The 22,847-nt window shown below is 36.2% G+C and overlaps 1 long non-coding RNA gene across 2 annotated transcripts; it reads right to left on the bottom strand.

The window, feature by feature from the left end:
* Positions 1-1,480: 1,480 nt before the first annotated feature.
* Positions 1,481-18,891, bottom strand: LOC127840093 (uncharacterized). 2 transcript variants are annotated; one of them, XR_008030398.1, is made up of 4 exons: positions 18,682-18,891; positions 17,109-17,163; positions 11,499-11,673; positions 1,481-8,491 (listed from the first exon to the last, which is right to left on the bottom strand). It is a non-coding gene; the product is annotated as an uncharacterized LOC127840093 (long non-coding RNA). The 2 variants fall into 2 exon arrangements; XR_008030395.1 differs by lacking the exon at positions 17,109-17,163.
* Between the last annotated feature and the right edge of the window lie 3,956 nt (positions 18,892-22,847).

The raw sequence follows: 22,847 nt of genomic DNA, 5'->3' as shown, positions 1-22,847 counted from the left end.
AGCAAACTTAACCCATTTATGTTTAGCGTCTAGAAAAAAGGCCTTGGCAAACAGCGTAGACCCAGATGAGACGCCGCATGATGCGGTGTCTCATCAGGGTCTGCGCTGTTTGCTTAAAGGAATTTCTTTAAGAAATATTCTAAATATAGAAATAAGTATACTAGACAACCCTTATTTTGGAAATAAATTGATCCAATTTAGAAGGATGGGAGATTCCACTCGTCATACATGGGTTAAGATTTCATCCACATTAACTTTCTTTATTGGCAGTTACCATTTTGGTGTCTGGATATTTTGTGAGATATTACATGTCACATAAACACCAAACAGATATTATATGGATTATCCGATTATAATGTTTGGCACAGTTTTTGTACTTACAAATTTTGGGCTCGTTTTAGCCTCATACTGGGGCTGAAAGCATGTCCAGAAAGTGTCGTCCCTGTTAAGCTTGTGCTTATTTCTTTAAAGGCCCTATAAAGGTGATGATCCGTAATAATTTATCGATATTTAAATATTTTTTCCATATTTTATTTATAAAGGTTATCAAAAAACAATATATATATGCTATTGGACATAACCATACAAATATGAGCAATACAACTTGTTTTGAGCTCAAAATACAGTGTCCTCCAAGTCAATTGTGTTTACAAACAATCAGTTTATTTACATTGCTGTTTACTCAGGAAAGTGAAAGTTAAAGTGACCCAGGTCACCAAAAATATATCGTTGATTTTCAACGTTTTCCGGTATCACTCACAAAGTAGGTCTCTTCTAAATGGTTAAAACGTTTGTAGTGATCTAATAAGTTACTTTTTGCTGGTAAAAAAATGTTTAAAATAGATTTAAAATTGAATGTTCTTTCGGCTATTTTAAGCATACGTCTCCGCTTTGGGGATACACATCACGTTAGTTGCAAAGTTGTAAACATTTCTTCCAATTATGAAACAGGTATATCTTCCATAATTCTTGACAACGTTGCACTTAAGCTGTGTTATTAGCATTTCTTAAGCAAGAGTAACTGAAATACAGTAACAATTAGACCAGTTTATATGCATAATAATAGGATTCGTCACCTTTATAGGGCCTTTAAGCACATGCGTTAAACCCAGTTTTACGGATCATTTATGTTTACAAGTCTTCAGTTTCTGGAATAAAGACTTCAGTTGAACTTTGTTCAAAGCGAAATCCTTGAAATCATGGGCTAGTCAGCTTGTATATAAGGCCCTAAAGGCTGTATATCAAGCAATAATGGCTCTGTAAAATGTGCCTCAAACGTAGCTCAGGACAAGGCTGGGCATCAACGCTAGTGAGCCAATGAACCTGCGAAACCTTGCACGACTATTATATAGGGGATAGGATTGTTTTTGGCCCGATTTTCACCCATCAAGAATTTTCTATTTGCATTTTGACCTTTTGTTGTTTCAAGCTTTTTTCATTCCCCTGAAGGTAGTGGGTAAAATGTAAAGTAAATTTTCAGGACAGTGTTTGTATAATGTTTATTTACTTTGACGTGTTGCCTACAACATACAAAGTAATCAGTTTCATAAGTTTAACTAAAAAATAAAACATTTCCACGAATTTAAACAAAAACAACATTGAGAACAATTTATGACAAATTATGCAATACGCATACAAAGATTCCAGAACAATCTTAAACTTGTACATGACTAAACTAAAAAATAGTTCTTCAGATTGCCCTTTTAAATCTCAGAAATCAAACAAAAATCTATAAAAGGTGATACACTGTTGTCATTGAATAAATGGAAAAACCTAGACTAGCTTTTGTAATACACTGTTGTCATTGAATAAATGGAAAAACCTAGACTAGCCCTTGTAATAGACTGAGAGTTAGTACTAGAATGGAATACAATGATAAACCAAGACTAGTAATAGAATGTTGTAAAGTATGCTGCCTGTTGAACGAAACTTAAATTATGCTTTATCCTTTTCTAATTAAAATATCCACAATAAACTGGCTTTGATAATGAGTTTGTTCAATGCCATTGAGATCAAATTGATTGAAGTAAGCCTACATATGGCACAGAGTTCATGCTGAACAATAAAGTAGAATGCTGCAAACATCTGAATACATACTCCATCATTTTCCTTGACGATGCCCACCACAAGTCAAAGATGTTCCCATAATACACCCACTGTTTTAAACAAGCCTATTACAAATTGAATGTAATAAATGGTGTTTAACTTCACACAAACTTCATTTTATACATTTATATATACATGTATGTTAAATTCCTCCACCTAGTCATAGGTAAATACATACAATTTACACAAACAATAATAAACAAAACAAAAAATGTCAAAATTAACGCTTCATAAAATACATTTAATTACAAAATTTGAAGAAAAACAATTATTTTCATCAGGTAAGAAAACAAAATTATTGCTTTTGTTAACAGGACTACGTATTTGAGTGTTTCCTAACAATCAACAATTATATGAATAGCTTCTTTGGATGCTAATAGTGATACAATCTGACATCAGTGACAATTTACAATATAAATGCCCCCTTGCAAATGAATAACATCATTCCAACATTTTATAATAACACAAGAACAGCTATACTGTAAGCTGCGTTCTGGGAATACTTAACTTTATGCAAGTGCTTATCAGGGAGAACACTTTCTGCTGTAATTTAATTTGTTGTTTAACCCATTTATGCCTAGCGTCTAGACAAAAGGCCTTGGCAAACAGCGTAGACCCAGATGAGACACCGCATGATGTGACTTCTCATCTGGGTCTGCGCTGTTTTCTTAAAGGAATTTCTGTAAGAAATATTCTAAATATAGAAATTCATATTGTAGGCATCCCTAATTTTGGAAATAAATTGTTCCAATTTAGAAGGATGGGGGAGTCAAATAGGCATAAATGGGTTAAATGAAGTCTTCTCTAAAGGTTAATCCAATCCAGGTGGAAAGTGTCCTTGAATACCCTGTGCAGTCATACAATAAGCCCTGTTTTCCCAGAACAAGGCTCATATATTTTTAGCAACATTAACAATGCCAATATGATTTGTTTAAGTAAACATCATGCAAGAAAGAGTATGTGTATCTTACTTTTTATATTCACATGTATTTGTTCATCTTAAAGAATCACAGTATCATGTTCATAATAAATAAACAAAGTGACTACGAAAGCTAATGTAATGCAAACATATGGACATCATGCAAAATTTGTATTCAGTACAAGAGTTCATTGTAAAAAAACTTTTAGCTAACAATTACTAGATGTGACTCGATGTCAGCAGTAATTAATTTTCCCAAAGTCCATAATCTCAGTAAAATACATCATAATCTCAAAAACAGTTCACAAACATATAAAAGGGTACACATGCAAAAACTAATAAAAATGTAACATCTTTTTCAATGATTTAACTTTCAATAACTTTCTACTTGTAAAATCATTGAAGTTCAATATATAAATATTCATCCTTAATAAATGGGATGATATTTGTACAATAAAATTCCAGCAAAAAATGCAGACACATTTGTATGACAATTTAATAATGAAATGTGCATTTTTTAAATTAAAAGTGTGTCTCACTTTTTCAAACTTTGAAGTTTTTATGTCTTCAAAAATTATATAAAATTGTACTTTCTGTAACAAACAACAACAACAACAACATAAATATAAAACTTAAATAAACATATGCATAATCCCTCTGCATGAATCCTGAACATTTCAAAATGAAATGTGAACAACAGAAATAACTTTCTGCACAAAAAAGCAAAACGCGCTTACCTGCATTTTCTTATGAAGAACATGAGCATAATTTCTGGTAAGAGGTATATGGGTCTTTGTAGCTCTTACCTAACAAGATGATTCTCAAAACTGTGTGAACTTTCTATAGAATATCTGTAGTAGTTACAGAGATATGTACATGAACATTAAAACCTACGTTTTATATTGCACACAAATCTTAACCAGACTAATAAATACAAAAGAGGATGTAATCTAGCTATAAAGCTGGTCACTGTTGGTTTGGTGAATGTTGATTAAGACCCTTAACATGCATCTTAAGTTTTATATCAATATCTTGATAGAGAGATGGAGATACATTTTAATAAGCTCCCATCAATTTATTATCTGACTGATATTTTTTAAAGCTTGTGTTAATATTTTAAGTCCCACATGCGGGGTATGTATTAACAATTATAGCCCTGTTTAAAAATTCAAAAAATGAAAAAAATGCAAAAAAGCACCACCAAATGAGAACAAGATGTGTTTGTGAAACACATTGTCCCCCTATATGACGTTTGACCTTGAAGAATGACCTTGACCCTTCACCACTCAAAATGTGCAGCTCCATGAGATACACATGCATGTCAAATATAAAATTGCTAGCTTCAATATTGCAGAAGTTACATTACATGAGCAATTTTGACCCATATATTTGACCTAAAAGGATGACCTTGACCTTTCACCACTCAAAATGTGCAGCTCCATGAGATACACATACATGCCAAATATCAAGTTGCTATCTTCAATATTGCAAAAGTATTCATAAAATAAGCGATTTGGGCCACATATATTTGACCTCTGACCTTGAAGGATGACCTTGACCTTTCACCACTCAAAATGTGCAGCACCATGAGATACACATGCGTGCCAAATATCAAGTTGCTATCTTCAATGTTGCAAAAGTATTCATAAAATAAGCGATTTGGGCCACATATATTTGACCTCTGACCTTGAAGGATGACCTTGACCTTTCACCACTCAAAATGTACAGCTCCATAAGTTACACATGCATGCCAAATATCAAGTTGCTATCTTCAATATTGCAAAAGTATTCATAAAATAAGCGATTTGGGCCACATATATTTGACCTCTGACCTTGAAGGATGACCTTGACCTTTCACCACTAAAAATGTGCAGCTCCATGAGATACACATGCATGCCAAATATCAAGTGGCTATCTTCAATATTGCAAAAGTATTCATAAAATAAGCGATAATGGCCACATATATTTGACCTCTGACCTTGAAGGATGACCTTGACCTTTCACCATTCAAAATGTGCAGCTCCATGAGATACACATGCATGCCAAATATCAAGTTGTTATATTCAATATAGCAAAAGTTATTGCAAAATGTTAAAGCGCAAACCAACCAACCAACAGACCAACCAACAGATAGGGCTAAAACAATACTATAGTGGGGGACATAAAAATTCCAGGAAAATGAACATAAGAGAATGTAATCAGATCAAGTGATAAAAACAAGAGGGCCTGAAAGGCCCAAAGTCGCTCACCTGAGATTCAAAGCAACTGAGCTGTTCTGTGCAGCCCAAGATGTCATTAGAACAAAATGTTCTTACCAACTTTCATGACTAGTGAACACCCTGGCAGCAATGTTTTTGAACAGACCAGAACCATTTTCATACACATCCAAGATATAATTTAAACAAATATTCTGACAAAGTTTCATGTAGATTCATGAATCCATATAAGGAACAAGGGCTGTTTGTAAAACATGCATGCCCCCCATATGGGCTGTCAGTTGTAGTGGCAGCCATTGTGTGAATACGTTTTTGTCACTGTGACCTTGACCTTTGACCTAGTGACCTGAAAATCAATAGGGGTCATCTGCCAGTCATGATCAATATACATATGAAGTTTCATGATCCTAGGCCTAAGCGTTCTTGGGTTATCATCCGGAAACCATCTCGTAGACAGACGGACCGACGGACATGTGCAAAACAATATACCCCCTCTTCTTCGAAGGTGGGCATACATTTTTGAACTCATCCAAGATATCATTGGTACAAATCTTGTGACCAAGTTTCATGATGATCGGACAATAATGTGGCCTCTTGTGTGTTAAAGGCCCTATAAAGGTGACGATCCGTAATTATTTCCCGATTTTTAAATATTTTTAGCTCACCTGAGCACAACGTGCTCATGGTGAGCTTTAGTGATCACCTTTTGTCAGTCGTGCGTCGTCAACATTTGCCTTGTGAACACTCTAGAGGCCACATTTATTGTCCGATCATCATGAAACTTGGTCAGAACATTTGTCCCATTGATACCTCGACTGAGTTCGAAACTGGATCATGCTGGGTCAAAAACTAGGTCAAAAAAAAGAAAAACCTTGTGAACACTGTAGAAGTCATATTTGATGCCCAATCTTCATGTTACTTTGTCAAAATGTTTGTCTCAATAATATGTTGGTTGAGTTCAAAAAAGGTTCTGGTCCGTTGAAAAACATGGCCGCCAGGGGGCGGGGCAGTATTCTTTATATGGCTATAGAGAAACCTTGTGAACACTCAAGAAGTTACAATTATCATGAAACTTGGTCAAAACATTGGTTTCATTGATATCTCGGACGAGTTCGAAAATGGTCCAGATCGGTGAAAAAACATGGCTGCCAGGGGGTGGGGCAGTTTTCTCTATATGTATATAATGATAACATGTGAACACTCTAGAAGTCACATTTTTGGTCCAATGTTCATGAAATTTGGTCAGAACATGTGTTTTCTGGATATGACTGTTGAGTTCGAAAATGGTTAGGATTGGTATAAAAGCATGGCTGCTGGGGGGGGGGGTCATTTTCCTTATATTTATATAGTTAAAACAGCTTGTGAACACTCTAGTTTAGCATGTCAAGGGAAGTAACTGCAAAATGGCTTTTGAAAAATTATGTTGAATTGACAGAGTTGTCTCCCTTTTTAAAATATTTTTTTTAAGCACAAGAAGATTAAGTGGAATTAATTATAAATGATAATTACATTCTGGAAGAAAGCAAACTTTTGAATATGTTTTTTATTGTTTGATGATTCTGTACAATCAAGATTTTACTACAGCCATATAAGGAAAAATGCCCCGCCCCTTGGCAGCCATGTTTTTCAAGCAAACGTTACCATTTTCAAACTCATCCAAGATATCATTGAGACCAATCTCCTGACCAAATTTCATGAAGATTGAACAATAAATGTGGCCTCTAGAGTGTTAACAAGGTTTTACTAAAGCCATATATAGCCATATAAGGAAAAATGACCCGCCCCTGATGGCCATGTTTTTAAAGCAATCAAAACCATTTTCAAACTCATCCAAGATATCATTGGGACAAATCTTTTGACCAAGTTTCATGAAGATTGGAAAATAAATGTCACGCCTCAAGAGTGTTAACAAGGTTTTACTAAAGCCATATAAGGAAAAATGCCCCGCCCCCTGGTGGCCATATTTTTTTACCAACCGGCATCATTTTCGAACTCGTCCAAGATATTATTGGGGTGAATCTTCTGACCAAGTTTAATGATCGGACAATAAATGTGGCCTCTAGAGTGTTAACAAGATTTTACTAAAGCCATATATAGCCATATAAGGAAAAATGCCCCGCCCCTTGGCAGCCATGTTTTTCAAGCAAACGTTATCATTTTCGAACTCATCCAAGATATCATTGAGACCAATCTTATGACCAAATTTCATGAAGATTGGACAATAAATGTGGCCTCTAGAGTGTTAACAAGGTTTTACTAAAGCCATATATAGCCATATATGGAAAAATGCCCCGCCCCCCTGGTGGCCATGTTTTTGAAGCAACCGAAACCATTTTCTAACTCGTCCAAGATATTATTGGGATGAATCTTCTGACCAAGTTTCATGAAGATCGGACAATAAATGTGGCCTCTAGAGTGTTAACAAGATTTTACTATAGCCATATAAGGAAAAATACCCCGCCCCTTGGCATCCATGTTTTTCAAGCAAACGTAACCATTTTTGAACTCATCCAAGATATTATTGAGACCAATCTTTTGACCCTATTTCATGAAGATTGGACAATAAATGTGGCCTCTAAAGTGTTAACAAGGCAAATGTTGACGCCGCACAACGCACGATGGACAAGATGCGATCACAAAAGCTCACCATGAGCACATTGTGCTCAGGTGAGCTAAAAACTTTATAAAATGAGACATTTGGAATTAACTCAGCTGACAAGAGTGGCAAGATGACAACACAACAGTGTGTATATAAACATGTAAAACAACTGACCAAATGTATCAAGGCGTCAATGTGGGTAAGATACCTGGTTAAAATACTGCACATATTGCGGTATATCATGAATGCGGGGCAGCTGATAGTGATTTTGAGGCTGGACAAATTCAAAACCCAAAGGACGTGGCTCCTGGTCGACGGGGAAAGCATGATAAGGAGGACCCTGGGGTGTATATGGAGGCTGGATGCTCTCGGGCATAGGCATCTGGGGAAAAACATTTGAAAGGGGATACTGTGCCACACCGTCTATGACTGGTTCAAGCCCAAGCGCTGGTTGTTGGATGGCCACAAACGGAGGGCTAGATGGTACTGGATGGACGGGTGAGGGCCGTGGAGCAAGTGAAGTGGGCCCAGGGTCATTTCCATCATGACCGTAATTCTCAGCAAATCCCTCTCCGTTGGCGGGGTTAGCACGGGGACTCATTGGCAGAACCTCTGGGTACTCAATGACTTTTTCAGGTACAATCATTGGTTCTGTTAAAAAATGTCCAGGCTATGAAATTTGTTGGACAATAAAGCAGCATGAATATAGTTGGGGATCTGATAATGAAGTTATATGTGTATAATAAACATAGCAATCAAATCATATAAATCTAAGTACAGAATCCTTTTTGAACGTTTGGAATAAATTGTTAACAACATAGAAATAGTATCAAATATACACTAAAAGAGTAAAATTTCTAAATGTTGAGGTGCCTTACCAGGATTAAAACTAGGCTTATTGTCCAAATAAACATTTTACCACTTAATGGATATTAAAAACAAGAGCACCGCCTTGCGGGTGCAGACCGCTCATCTATGTTCTTTTTAAAGGTGAAGGGACTCTCAATTTCAATCACAAAGGAGGGAGGGGTGGAGTGAAGAGGGGTGTTAAGTGTGGGGGTGTGGACATTTATTACATTATCTTCCAAAGATGCGGGAAAAAAATGCAAAAAAAAATAAAAAAAATTTCGGCGGGGGGGGGGGGGGGTGGGGATTCTTGGGTGCAATGGTCAGACGGTATTTCAAACATAAAATAATAAAAATCAATATTTGTGTTTCTTACCGTTTCAAAAAATAAATAAATTGGGGGGGGGGTGGGGTGGGGGGGTATAGTGTGAGGGTGTGGTGGTCATTTGTGAGATGATCTTAAAAAATAAAAATAAAAAAAAAAATTAGGGGGGAGGGAGAGGGCACAGGGGATGGTTTGGGTGGAGTCTATTGTGGTATGTCAGGTAAGAGTAGTTTTGTGAAAGTATCAATCAAATCTAATCATAAATAAAGAAGTTATGGCAATTTTAGCAAAATTTAATCATTTGACCTAGAGAGCCAAGGTCATTCAAAGGTCAAGGTAAAATTCAACTTGCCAGGTACAGTAACCTCATGATAGCATGAAAGTATTTGAAGTTTGAAAGCAATAGCCTTGATACTTTAGAAGTAAAGTGGATCGAAACACAATTTAACCATATATTCAAAGTTACTAAGTCAAAAAAGGGCCATAATTCCGTAAAAATGACAACCAGAGTTATGCAACTTGTCCTTTTACTGTACCCTTATGATAGTTTGCGAGTGTTCCAAGAATGAAAGCAATATCTATGATACTTTAGGAGTAAAGTGGACCAAAACACAAAACTTAACAAAATTTTCAATTTTCTAAGTATAAAGGGCCCATAATTCCGTCCAAATGCCAGTCAGAGTTACATAACTTTGCCTGCACAGTCCCCTTATGATAATTAATAAGTGTTGCAAGTATGAAAGCAATAGCTTTGATATTGTAGGAATAAAGTGGACCTAAACACAAAACAAAACCAAATTTTCAATTTTCTAAGTATAAAAAGGGCACATAATTCTGTCAAAATGCCAGTCAGAGTTACATAACTTTGCCTGCACAGTCCCCTTATGATAGTTAGTAAGTGTTGCAAGTATGAAAGCAATAGCTTTGATACTTAAGTAATAAAATGGACCTAAACACAAAACTTAACCAAAATTTTCAATTTTCTAAGTATAAAAAGGGCACATAATTCTGTCAAAATGCATGCCAGAGTTATCTAACTTTGCCTGCCCAGTCCCCTCATGATAGTAAGTGTACCAAGTTTGAATGCAATAGCATTGATACTTTTTGAGAAAAGTGGACCTAAACGCAAAACTTAACCGGACGCCAACGCCGACGCCAAGGTGATGACAATAGCTCATAATTTTTTTTCAAAAAATAGATGAGCTAATTAAAGGTAAGTTAATAAAAAAACTTTTTGCAAATAATTAGCCAGGGATACAATTAAGGCAATGAGCCTGCTGGAAAGTTAAAAGGCGTAAACATATCTGTTACTGATTATGTTTTTTTATATATTTAATTGTTGCAGTACAAACAATTTTCAGTAGTTAAACTATTAAGAAAAGCTTATTTAAAACAATTTAGAGCTCATTTTGCGAGTTGATAAAACAAGTCGAATTTCTACAAATAATAAGCCCTGATTAAATCTTATAATCCATATAAATGATGACTATTTAATGTTAGTATGTATATAGTATCTTTATTAAACTAATTACTTCTTAAGTGCATACCTTTATATGTCAAATTATGTCTTGAAGCTATTTAAAAATTCCCAGCAAATACCAGATAATGAAATTAAGCTTTATTTGCTGAACATGTGAGCCTTGCTCTGGGAAAACAGGGCCTAATGCATATGCATAAAGTGTTGTCACAGATTAGCCTGTGCAGTCTGGACAGGCTATCAGTAAGACATATGCCTAGACCAGGATCCATCTTTGTTTAGTAGATACTTCCTTTAAACAAACAATTATGGAAAAGAGGAAACTGGTGTCCCTGACTAGCCGGGCAGACTGGTGTCCCTGACTAGCCGGGCAGACTGGTGTCCCTGACTAGCCGGGCAGACTGGTGTCCCTGACTAGCCGGGAAGACTGGTGTCCCTGACTAGCCGGGCAGACTGGTGTCCCTGACTAGCCGGGCAGACTGGTTTCCCTGACTAGCCGGGCAGACTGGTGTCCCTGACTAGCAGGACAGACTGGTGTCCCTGACTAGCCGGGCAGACTGGTGTCCCTGACTAGCCGGGCAGACTGGTGTTCCTGACTAGCCGGGCAGACTGATGTCCCTGACTAGCCGGGCAGACTGGTGTCCCTGACTAGCAGGACAGACTGGTGTCCCTGACTAGCCGGGCAGACTGGTGTCCCTGACTAGCCGGGCAGACTGGTGTCCCTGACTAGCCGGGCAGACTGATGTCCCTGACTAGCCGGGCAGACTGGTGTCCCTGACTAGCCGGGCAGACTGGTGTCCCTGACTAGCCGGGCAGACTGGTGTCCCTGACTAGCCGGGCAGACTGGTGTCCCTGACTAGCCGGGAAGACTGGTGTCCCTGACTAGCCGGGCAGACTGGTGTCCCTGACTAGCCGGGCAGACTGCTTAAGCTTATCTTGGACCACAGCTTACACAAATGCATTAAAAGTTTTCATATTAAGTTCACTGTTAAATTCATATACTAGTATACCCTGGATTGTGTGCAGCTTTTCACAAACGCCACTCTCTCCAGATGCCATTGTATCTTCATAAATTATCTGGGCACCCAACTTGAAGACAACGTGTTGGCCTTGGGTCACATTCAACACTGGATCGTGTTTATAACCTCTGGTTGAGGCATCATATTTTAATGTGGCACACTTGACCTAAAACAAGAATATCAGTGAAACTGAAGGATGCTTCCCGATGATGCTCTTTGTCAATCTATGTGTTTAAAACCACCAAAAAAAATCAATTATTAGCCTCAGTGACTTTGACCCCAGTGACCTCAAACCTCATCAAAAGGTAGAGGTCCATGCAAGGTACGTACATGCCAAATATGAAAGAGATCGGTAAAGTATTGAAGGTGGTATGAGAAACTGTAACAAAAGCGTGATGGAAAATTTATTATTAGCCTCTGTGACCTTGACCTTGACACCAGTGACCTCAAACCTATCAAAAGGTAGAGGTCCATGCAAGGTATCTACATGCCAAATATGAAAGAGATTGGTAATGCATTGAAGGTGCTATGAGAAACTGTAACAAAAGTGTGACGGAAAAATCTATTATTAACCTCGGTGACCTTGACCCCAGTGACCTCAAACCTCATTAAAAGGTAGAGGTCAATGCCAGGTACCTACATGCCAAATATGAAAGAGATTGGTAAAGCATTGAAGGAGCTATGAGAAACTGTAACAAAAGTGTGACAGAAAAATAAATTATTAGCCTCGGTTACCTTGACCTTGACCCCAGTGACATCATCAAAAGGTAGAGGTCCATGCAAGGTACCTTCATGCCAAATATGAAAGAGATCGGTCAAGCATTGAAGCTGCTATGAGAAACTGTAACAAAAGTGGGATGAAAAAATCTATTATAAGCCTCGGTAACCTTGACCCCAGTGACCTCAAACCTCATCAAAAGGTAGAGGTCCATGCGAGGTACCTACATGCCAAATATGAGAGATCGGTAAAGAAATTAAGGTGCTATGAGAAACTGTAAAAAAAGTGTGACGGAAGGAAGGAACTACAAACTGGCAACTATAAATTTTGCTCCACCGAAAATATTTCGGGGAGCATAAAAAATACCAATAAGAAAAACAAGAGACAAATGTGGTATCATGAAGAACCAACATGATAAGTTGATTCCATCATAATGAAACTTTTTTTTTCAAATAAAGAGTCAACCAAGGACACGTATGAAAGGTAACCCTTAAGTTGAAATGCAGAATTGGGGCCAGCTTATTGTTTTATATTAAGACAGAAACAGTAAAAAAAACTTGTTCCCAATGACCATCTGACCCATTATCAAAATTTACCAGATGTTTCTTGATGGGTGCAGATGGATAAATAGGGCAAAAAAACAATGTAGTGATAGTTTTTTTTGCATTGCAATTCATCTTACTGATATCCATACACACACAGTTTTTTGTTGAAATCTTGTGTACCATAATATATGAAAAGGCCCCACAATTGAATTGCATCATGCAAAAAACAACAAAGGGCAACAACTCTTATATAAGACATCACATGTAGGCTTATGGTTCTTGTACATGGCACTACTCCTCATTGCTATCTATACATGTATATCCATGATGTTTCATGTTGAAATCTTGTACAGTTTCTTGAACAAAAGCCCAGAAACATTACATCATAAAAACATCAAAGGGTTATAAGTCTTATTTTATAAAGTAGTGGGTTAGGGTTCTTGTGCATGGCACTTGTCTCCATTGATATCTGTACACTCATTATAAAATCTTATAATGTTTTTTAGTTATAGCATAAAAAGTTGCATCATGCAAAAACAACAAAGGACACTATTTTTATTTAAGTTATTTCAGAAAGTGCAGGGTATGGTTTTTGTACATGGAACTGCTCCTTATTCATATCTTTACACCCATGAAGCTTCATGTTGAGATTTTGTGTAAGTATTAAGATATAGCAATTAAAAGTTGCATCATGCAAACATAAAGAAAGGGAAATAACTAATTGCCAGTGGCACTTCTCATTGAGATCAATACATCCATTAAGTTTCATGTTGGAAGCTTAAAAAGCATATGAGATTATAGCCCAGAAAACGTTGTAACAAACAAAGCCACAGCCATATCTCAGTGATATCCACAGGGGATAAATAAGAGAGCCATGAGTCCAAAAGGCTCCCACTTGAGTTCAAAGTACACCAATTGTTGAAGAAACACTTGACACATCTTAAAACATGGCATTGATATTTTGAAGGTAAACAATGTGACCTGACATTTAATCAAGATCGACTGAGCCAGCAGTGGATTTTGTAGATGTGAATATTTTGCTTCTTAAATTTCAGCTGGTAAGGGTGAATAATCTGTACATAACTAGTATTCAAACTAGATCAAGATATTGTGTCAAGATAACCATCCTGACCAAGTTTCATCAAGGGTTAGTTGTAAATAAGGCCTCTAGAGTGACCCAGATTTAAACTTGGACTTTTCTTCAAATTTAAGTAATATATTTGTCCTAAAGATGGGTTGAACGATTCTTCTAAAATGTGAACTGGTGACCTAATTTTCAAGCGCACATGACCCTGATTCAAAATCAGCCATGCGCACATGACCCTGATTCAAAATCAGCCATGCACACATGACCCTGATTCAAAATCAGCCATGCACACATGACCCTGATTCAAAATCAGCCATGCGCACATGACCCTGATTCAAAATCAGCCATGCGCACATGACCCTGAATCCCTGATTCAAAATCAGTCATGGGCACATGACCCTGATACAAAATCAGCCATGAGCACATGACCCTGATTCAAAATCAGCTAAGATATTGTCAAGATAATATTTTTACAGACTTTCATTAGTTTTGAATCAAAAGTTTGGACTCTTTAGAGTTGTTATAAGTTTTTGTCTCAGTTTTGACCTAGCGACATGTACCTAGTTGTATGATACAATCAAACACAGCTTACATATTGATGCGATAAACATTTATAAAATAAGAGATATGTTTGTCATAAACACTTAGCCTCCTAATGCGCCGCTTTGAAGCCATATATTTGACCTTTGACCTTAAAGAAAACCTTGACCTTTCACCACTCAAAATGTGCAGCTCCATGAGATACACATGCATGCCAAATATCAAGTTGCTATCTTCAATATTGCAAAAGTTATGGCCAATTTTAAAGTTTGATGCAAACAAACCAAAAAACAAACAAACAGGGTAAAAACAATATGTCCCCCAGTATAGACATAAACATCTGTAACTGTTAAAACTGCTGTGATTAGAACTTCTTACTTCTGTCTCTAACACTCCTCTAGCTTTCACCAAAAAGATAACCACACACATTTATCTTGAAGCAAAACATCATTTTGGTTGTGATTGTTAATAGAGCACCTATGGATTATGTAAGCATATTGGGACATTCATTTTGGTTGTTATTGTTAATAGAGCACCTATGGATTATGTAGGCATATTGGGACATTCATTTTGGTATAGGGCACCTATGGGTTATATAGGCATAATGGAACAATGATTGTGGTTGTTATTGTTAATATGGCACCTAGGGATTATGTAGGAATATTGGGACATTCATTTTGGTTGTTATTGTTAATAGGGCACCTATGAATTATGTAGGCATATTGGGACATTCAATTTGGTTGCTATTGTTAATAGGGCACATACAGATTATGTAGGCATATTTGGACATTCATTTTGGTTGTTATTGTTAATAGGGCACCTATGGATTATGTAGGCATATTGGGATATTCTTTTTTGCTGTGATTAATTTTGCCATATTCTTACATTATCACTTGTAGAACAAGAGCACCGCATAACGGGTGCCAACGCTCGGCTGCGGGTGCAGTTTTGAATAAATGAAAGCTTGTCAAATTCTTTTTTTTTCTTTTATAGAGGTCACAGTGATGACCTTTGACCTAGTGACCCCAAAATGGGTATGGCGTGTAGAACTCATCAAGGTGCATCTACATATGAAGGTTCAAAGTTGTAGGTGGAAGCACTTTGATTTTAGAGCCAATGTTCAAAAGGTTAACAACATGTAAAGGTTTTAGCATGACGCCGGAAGACGAGCTGGCTATGACAATACCTCGAAAACAGCCGAGCTAAAAATGGTTAAAATTATATTTTGTTGTCTTCAGGTGCCCCATTTTCACAGATATGCTAATTTCCCAATTATCTTATTGGATGATATAATTTTAAGCTACCAATTCAATTTTGTGTTTAACATTCAGCTGAAGTCATGAAAACAATGATTCAACCAGTGCTTACCATTGATTCAATTACCACAAGTTAAATTGAATCTATTATTTGGAACTTATAATTTTTCTGACTCCAGAATCAGGAGATAATTCAGAATGTTGAGACACTGAGTCTTACACAAACCAATCATAGATATCCCATTAGTACAATACATTCAGCTGGCCATGATGTCACATCGTCGACCCGTTCTTTGCATTATGCATTAGACTTAGTGCCTAGCTTTGGCAACAGAGAATAAAGCTAACAAGCAAATCTGAAAGTAAAGTTTGCTTGTGATTGAACCCTGAGTATGTTCACCAAACCTCTCTTTCAATACATCTGTCAGAAATCACTCTGTTTAGTTTGCAATTACAATTTTTAGCATATTCTTGTTGTAAAGTCAACACAGAGTGAGCAGAATCCAGCTTTGCAAATTTCAGCTTGCCATGACACATTGTCTTGTTTTCTAAATGTTCAGTCTAAGAGTTCAATTTGTCGGTTGGTGAACACAGGCCAGTCCTGATATGTTTTATTCTGCCCATGAGAATAATATGGTACAACAGCCCCACAGGAGTTTGAAATTCTATCCATAGAGCTAATCAAATGGCTAAATAATAAAACAAGAAATGTGTTTGACAGAAACACTATGTCCCCTACTGCGCCGCTTTGATTTATTAATTTTTTTTATCATTTGGCAGGTTCAGATAATTATCTCCCTTTAAAGCTTATTACTTCCCTTGGATTTGCTTTTTTGACCTTTGACCTTGAAGGATAACCTTGACCTTTCACCACTCAAAATGTGCAGCTCCATGAGATACACATGCATGCCAAATATGAAGTTGCTATCTTCAATAATACAAAAGTTATGGCAAAATGTTAGTTAAAGTTTGACGCAAACAAACAAACCAACAGACAGGGCAAAAACAATATGTCCCCCCACTATAGTGGTGGGGGACATAAAAATTGACCCCTATATAGTATATAGACTATATAGGGGTCAATTTGTTATTATTTAGCCATTAGTATTAGCTTTATGGATAGAATTTCAAACTCCTGTGAACAGCCCTAATACCAACCTACTCTAAACTGTACGATTAACAGTTAACAGGCCATTGTGTTGCATGGGAGTTTACAAACAAGCCCTAGTCTTTATTGATCTTATCAAGTTGAGCAGCTGAGATCAATAATGAAATTATCACTAACCAGATGTGGTCGTCAACCAATAAAATTCTATGGGATAATTGTAACAAATGACATTCTTGACAACATTCCTAAATTCTGTTGGTAAAGTAAAATCAGGAAACTTGTAAGCAAAGAACAGGGTGTTTTTTTTCAATTGAACACTAAAAAAATAATATTTTGCACATGCATACTTTTGGCTGGTGAAAGTAACAACAGGCATATTTCCTTCTTCTAGGAGGGTCTGGCCTGAAACAGAAGACCGTCTCTGCCTTGGGTTGATGAGAACAAAGAGGATCCCTAAAGAATCTGTCCTTAGAAGTTCTTGAAAATATACGTACCACTTTATTAAATGTTTTAAGAAAACTGTTGACAACACGCCACTGACAATGTTAAGTTTTCATCCCAAGCAGTTTACGGTATTCATAACTTATAAAGTTCTTCTTGAAAGTTTTGAGCTTTTTAAGCCTTTTATAAGGTCCCTAGACTGAATTAATAAATTAATAAATGAAACTGGTTGACATTTAGGAATTTCTAGAGGAGAGCGATAATGTACATATTGTTCAGTCTTTTGTAATTATATATGTATTGAAGATGAGTTTCATGTATTTTTTTAATGTCCAAAATTTACAAATTAACTTTTGTTTTGTCTTGCAAAGCCCAGCAACACAGTTTGTATTTATGTAGTTGGAACTTAGCAACTTTTACTTATATTCACTAACACTCATCATAAGCAGCTAAATGTAACCCCAGATGCTTCCCCCTCATAAAACACTTAAAGTGGCCCTTTTGTAAAACACAATAATTATACACACAATATTGTTGACAGGGGCGCATCCAGAATTTCTGGTTAAGGAGGGGGGGGGGGGGATATTGAAATATTTGATGGGGGTCCAGGGGGACGCTAGGGCCCCTGGTGGGTGCAGGGCAAAGCCCTGCTAGGGCGTCCAAGGGGGCAAAGCAACCCGAAAGCTCCACAATTTTAGTGATTTTGAAGGCTTTGACAACCACTTCCCACTTCTTGAGCATGTCACGTCTTATGTTCTTTCATCAAAGTACCTTCTTATTATGCCAAAAAAGTGCATAGTTTATACGAAATACAGATGGATACCGGGCGACAGAGAGTCTAAAGTTAAAACATTTAGCGATTGTCTGTGATAAGTGAGAATGTTGTGCACAAAAAAATAGTTTAAATAGGTGATTTAGATCTAGTTAAGTGTGTAACATCAAATGAATTACTTTACTTTGTGGATTTTAGGGGGGGGCGTACACCGCGTCCGCCCCCCCTTGGATCCGCCTATGGTTGATTTTCTGTTTCATATGATACATTACAACCACCAATCAAAGCGCTGAAGGCACTGAAGTTGTTCGCTGTTGTTGTCCTTGATTAGCTTGTGCGCATTGCAAAGGCTAATCAGTGTGCACAGGCTAATCTTATTTGACGTGCATTAAGCCCCGTTTTCCCTGAAAGCAGCCAATATGTACAGATTTCAATGATAAACACTAGACTGGCCAACGTTGTCTTACATTAACAACAAGCTGCTGGTATATACACTCACTGCTAGAGCAGAATCATAAATTTTGTCTGCTGCAGACAGGCAGCGTAATCGTCCCTAGCAGAGTGAGTTACGGTTCTTACCGTAGCTAAGGCTTCTAAGCACATACTGATTTGTAAAATATGCTCTGTAAATTTAGTCGGCCGCTAACGCGACCAACTAAAAACTGCTTTTTTGCTCAGCAACAGGTGCAATTAAGTTCTCATCATACCTTATCGACCTCAATGTCAATACTGGCCCCACATCCTGTTTTGAGCACAATTGTGTTTGAGACATTCTTCTCCTTAACATATCGCATTCCGCTGAACTGCTTTCTCTTGATAAAAGCGTGCTGTTCTATCTCTGGAACGACCTCGAAATGCCATTTTTTGTTACAACTGTCAGTGTCAGAAAATTTCAGCACGGAAAAGATGGCAGACATTTTCTGAAACGCAAGAAAACATTCTTAATCTTTATTGAACAATGGTCATTCAATTTCAAGCCTTTGAAACCGAAAGTAGGGTACAATATATATTAATATTTTCTTAGCCGATATGTTTATATGATATATATATATAACTTGTCATTGCATATGTTCATGTTACCCTTCTAAATAAACAACATTTTCATAGAACTTATCGAATAAATTATCATTATTATAGAATAAAATGTTATAAAGCTAAATGACAGCTTGCCTGTCACCATGCGTCGCATATTGTAAATACCGAATGGGTATGACTAGATACCGAAAACAGTACTGTTTTCGCGAAAACAGTAAATTTACCGAAAACAGTTAGATTTCCCACCTTTACATCGTGATAGCTGCGTTAAACTACAATTTAATGAACGTAAACTCCAGTACGCATTTAAATGAAACTAAATATTAAATTTTTTTTTACACAAAAGCATTTTATTCCTGTTTAAAAACGGATGCATTATATATTACGAGGATGTGAGACGCCACGGACGAGAGTGGACGTGGAAAATTTGGGTGCTGGAGGTTTCGGTAAATGACAAGTTCGGTAAATTGATTTATATAGTAAATGCCGTGGAGGTTTCGGTAAATTGGTTTTTATAGAGGTGGTATACCTACAACGAGGTGTTAATGACACCTATTATTGGCTTACAATAACACCAGGGGCATTTATTTGCAAACTGTGGATTAATTTTGAGTTGAGTAATTAATGCTAAGCCTACGGTAAAGAATTAGGGAAATGAATGAGCTACCTCTGAAAAACGAATTCTGTTAGGAAATTGTAGGTAAATTTACGATTTAAATAACGCAATACTGTTGTTTTTTTTAATAATTGGTGCTTTTATTTAAATAACATAATAGTAATAATAAATAATGATTTATGGCGGAATCAATGTAAGATCTTCAATTAAGTTTAATGCTATTTAAAAAAGTTTCTTGTAAAATATAGTACACATGATTGAATAAAAATGATTTCAGTTTAAATATAAAGCGCAATAGTATTTTAGACCACCGATAAACACTCAATTTCTCAATATATAAACATGAGGTAGTTTGTCAACATAATGAATATGTTGCCCAGCTCTTGCCACGTGGAAGCCACCTCTTGTAAGAGCCAAATGTTGAATTTTATATTACATGTTTTATTATTTCTTTCAGATTGAGAAAAACACAAGAAAAAAACAATATAAAACATCTAAAACGTGTACGTAATTAATAAAAAGTAATATAATGATACGCGTTATGTTTTATAATTTTGTTAAGTGGGCGTGCCATTGAACGTCGAGTTAAGCGAAGAGATACACATAATTGAAAACTGATAAAAATGACATCTAACACAACGCCAGCAGAATGAATACACTGTGTAATAGCAAGCTGCTGTGATGATCACTATCTTATCAACTTAATACACAGGCACCTGGCTACTGTACTGGAACAATGGGTTTTACGGCCAAAATAACTGATATCATTTTTAGCCTGAACAAATCCGTTGAATAAAAAAATAATAACTGATTGACTTTGTAATCCGTTTTATTTACCATATATTATAAATAAGCAACAAGTAAAACATGAATGATAATATTCAAATATGTCCTATATATATATATATATATATATATATATAGGACATATTTGAATATTATCATTCAGATTTTCCGCATGCTGATTTAATTTAATTTCATTTCTAATAAAAATGAGATACATTTATGACACAGTACAATTAAATGTGATATATATATATAGGACATATTTGAATATATCATGTCATTTAAAAAAAATGAGGGAGTAATCACATATTAATAAGATACATTTTTGACACAGTACAATATTAATACGACACATTATTATCATCATCATCATCATCATCATTATTATTATTATATTATATTATTATTATTATTATTATTATTATTATTATTATTATTATTATTATTATTATTATTATTATTATTATTATTACAAATAATATTGCTACATTCGGTTATAATATAATACAATACCTGAACGTAATCATCTTTACCACGCCTCGACATCAGAGCGTAAGCCAGTGGCACCTGCTTCTCATCTTCTCCCTTCTTCACAAATGTGTGGATAGAGTGTAGCTGGTAAAACGGCTGTTTTACCACCTTGAAGGTGCCATCCATATACCACATCTTTGCCTGTCGTAGTAGATCCAGCTGGCGTTGCGTTCCGAAGACGATGTGTCGAGCACCGTCCAGAACGAGGTCGTCCACTATGAAGTCTTCTCCTATGAAGTTTTTGTCAAGCTGAAATAAAAAATAAAATGTTATTTTGGTTTCAATTACATTATTATTGCAACAAAAGTTTAATAATTAAATAATTGAAATATTAAATGAAATGTAAGGAGAGGTAGCGCAATACAGTAATGTTGATATAAGAAACAAACATATTTGATCTTAGTATTTTAAACCACCGAAAATTTCTCATTATATAAACATGCGGTAGTTTGCCAACATAATGAATATGTTGCCCAGCTCTTGCCACGTGGAGGCCACCTCTTGTAAGAGCCACACTATTTTATTTTTTTATCTGATACGCTTTAATTAAGGTTTTTATCAACTAATTGTTTAAAAACATATATAAAATACAAAACGATCATGACCTAAAGATAAACTTTTAATATATAATTTACCTCCCTTGATTAGAATATTAATAGGTTGCAAGCCTGGATAATAAATATTAACACTTTGCAAACATCTCTAAATTTATAAAATCAACTCCGTACATTTAAACAGATAATTTAATTAGTGCCAAACAACTCAATTAATGTACACGCTTATCGACAAAAGGTGCGATAATCCCTATTTATACCAATGTACCGAAACCTCCACGGCATTTACTATATAAATCAATTTACCGAACTTGTCATTTGCCGAAACCTCCATAACCCGAAAATTTAGGAGAAAATTTAATTGAATTTTTAACAAGTTTTATTGACTTTTAGGCAATTTTTATTGCCGCCAACATCATTTATAACTGTTTTACGTTTTAAATCAGTGCTCTTATTAAGCGACGAGTGGTAACGTGGTGATAAAGTGTGAAATAAGACTTTCTTGGTCTGTCGCGGGCGGCGATGCCTGGCAGCCATCTTGAAAAACTGGAAAATTATCGAACAAAAATAGACATTTTGAATAGCAAAGTGGATGTAGCCTTGAAATGAACGATTGATTATAGGGAAGTAGAAATATACCAATACTTTTAAGAAAAATCTAGCGGTTTTACGGAATTTTTTAACTTTTAACCTTGGACATAAACTGTTACGTTGTCTAGACTTTTTATAGAACTTTGCATAGCAAACAAAGGAGAACGTGCACTTTTACAGCTGTCATCTTAACAGCTTTTACCGTAAATAGTTATTTTAGAAAAGTTTTATTGGGTTTTTAACCTAAAAGTCACTTAATGATAGGCAGGCTTGTATTTTATAATTTTATGCTCAACACTCAATGACTTATTTTTACCTATATCTCTGTCTAAGCTTTTTCTTAGCTTACTGTGTGCAGAATTCTGTGGTGGAGTTCTCGCCTGCTGATATGGCAAGCATGGCGCAGACGGTGAGTACAGCCCAGAGGAAAAGGACAACTGGCTCAAGGTCTGCGATTGGTAAGAGGCTGCAGTCTCCCAGCAACTCCCCTGGAGGTCAGACTACGGGCAACATGCAGAGGTCCACTGAATACAACCTCACGGTGAACGGTAACTTAGCAAAAAAGTTAGAGACTGCGAATCGCACTCAAAGTATTGAATGTGAAGTAACTGGAGGAGGTTTTGTCATAACAGCCGATTTTACTACTTTTGAGCTCTTGAAAACTGTCTCATTACACTTCTATGGAAACGAACCAGGGGTTAAAAATGAAACTACCATTGATACAACATATGATAAATCTGGAAAGAACGTTGTCATGTAC

This window comes from Dreissena polymorpha, chromosome 1 (genome assembly GCF_020536995.1).
Source record: "Dreissena polymorpha isolate Duluth1 chromosome 1, UMN_Dpol_1.0, whole genome shotgun sequence".
Lineage (NCBI taxonomy): Eukaryota > Metazoa > Mollusca > Bivalvia > Myida > Dreissenidae > Dreissena > Dreissena polymorpha.
Note: the sequence above shows the minus strand (reverse complement) of the source record. Positions and strands in the feature narration are given on the sequence as shown.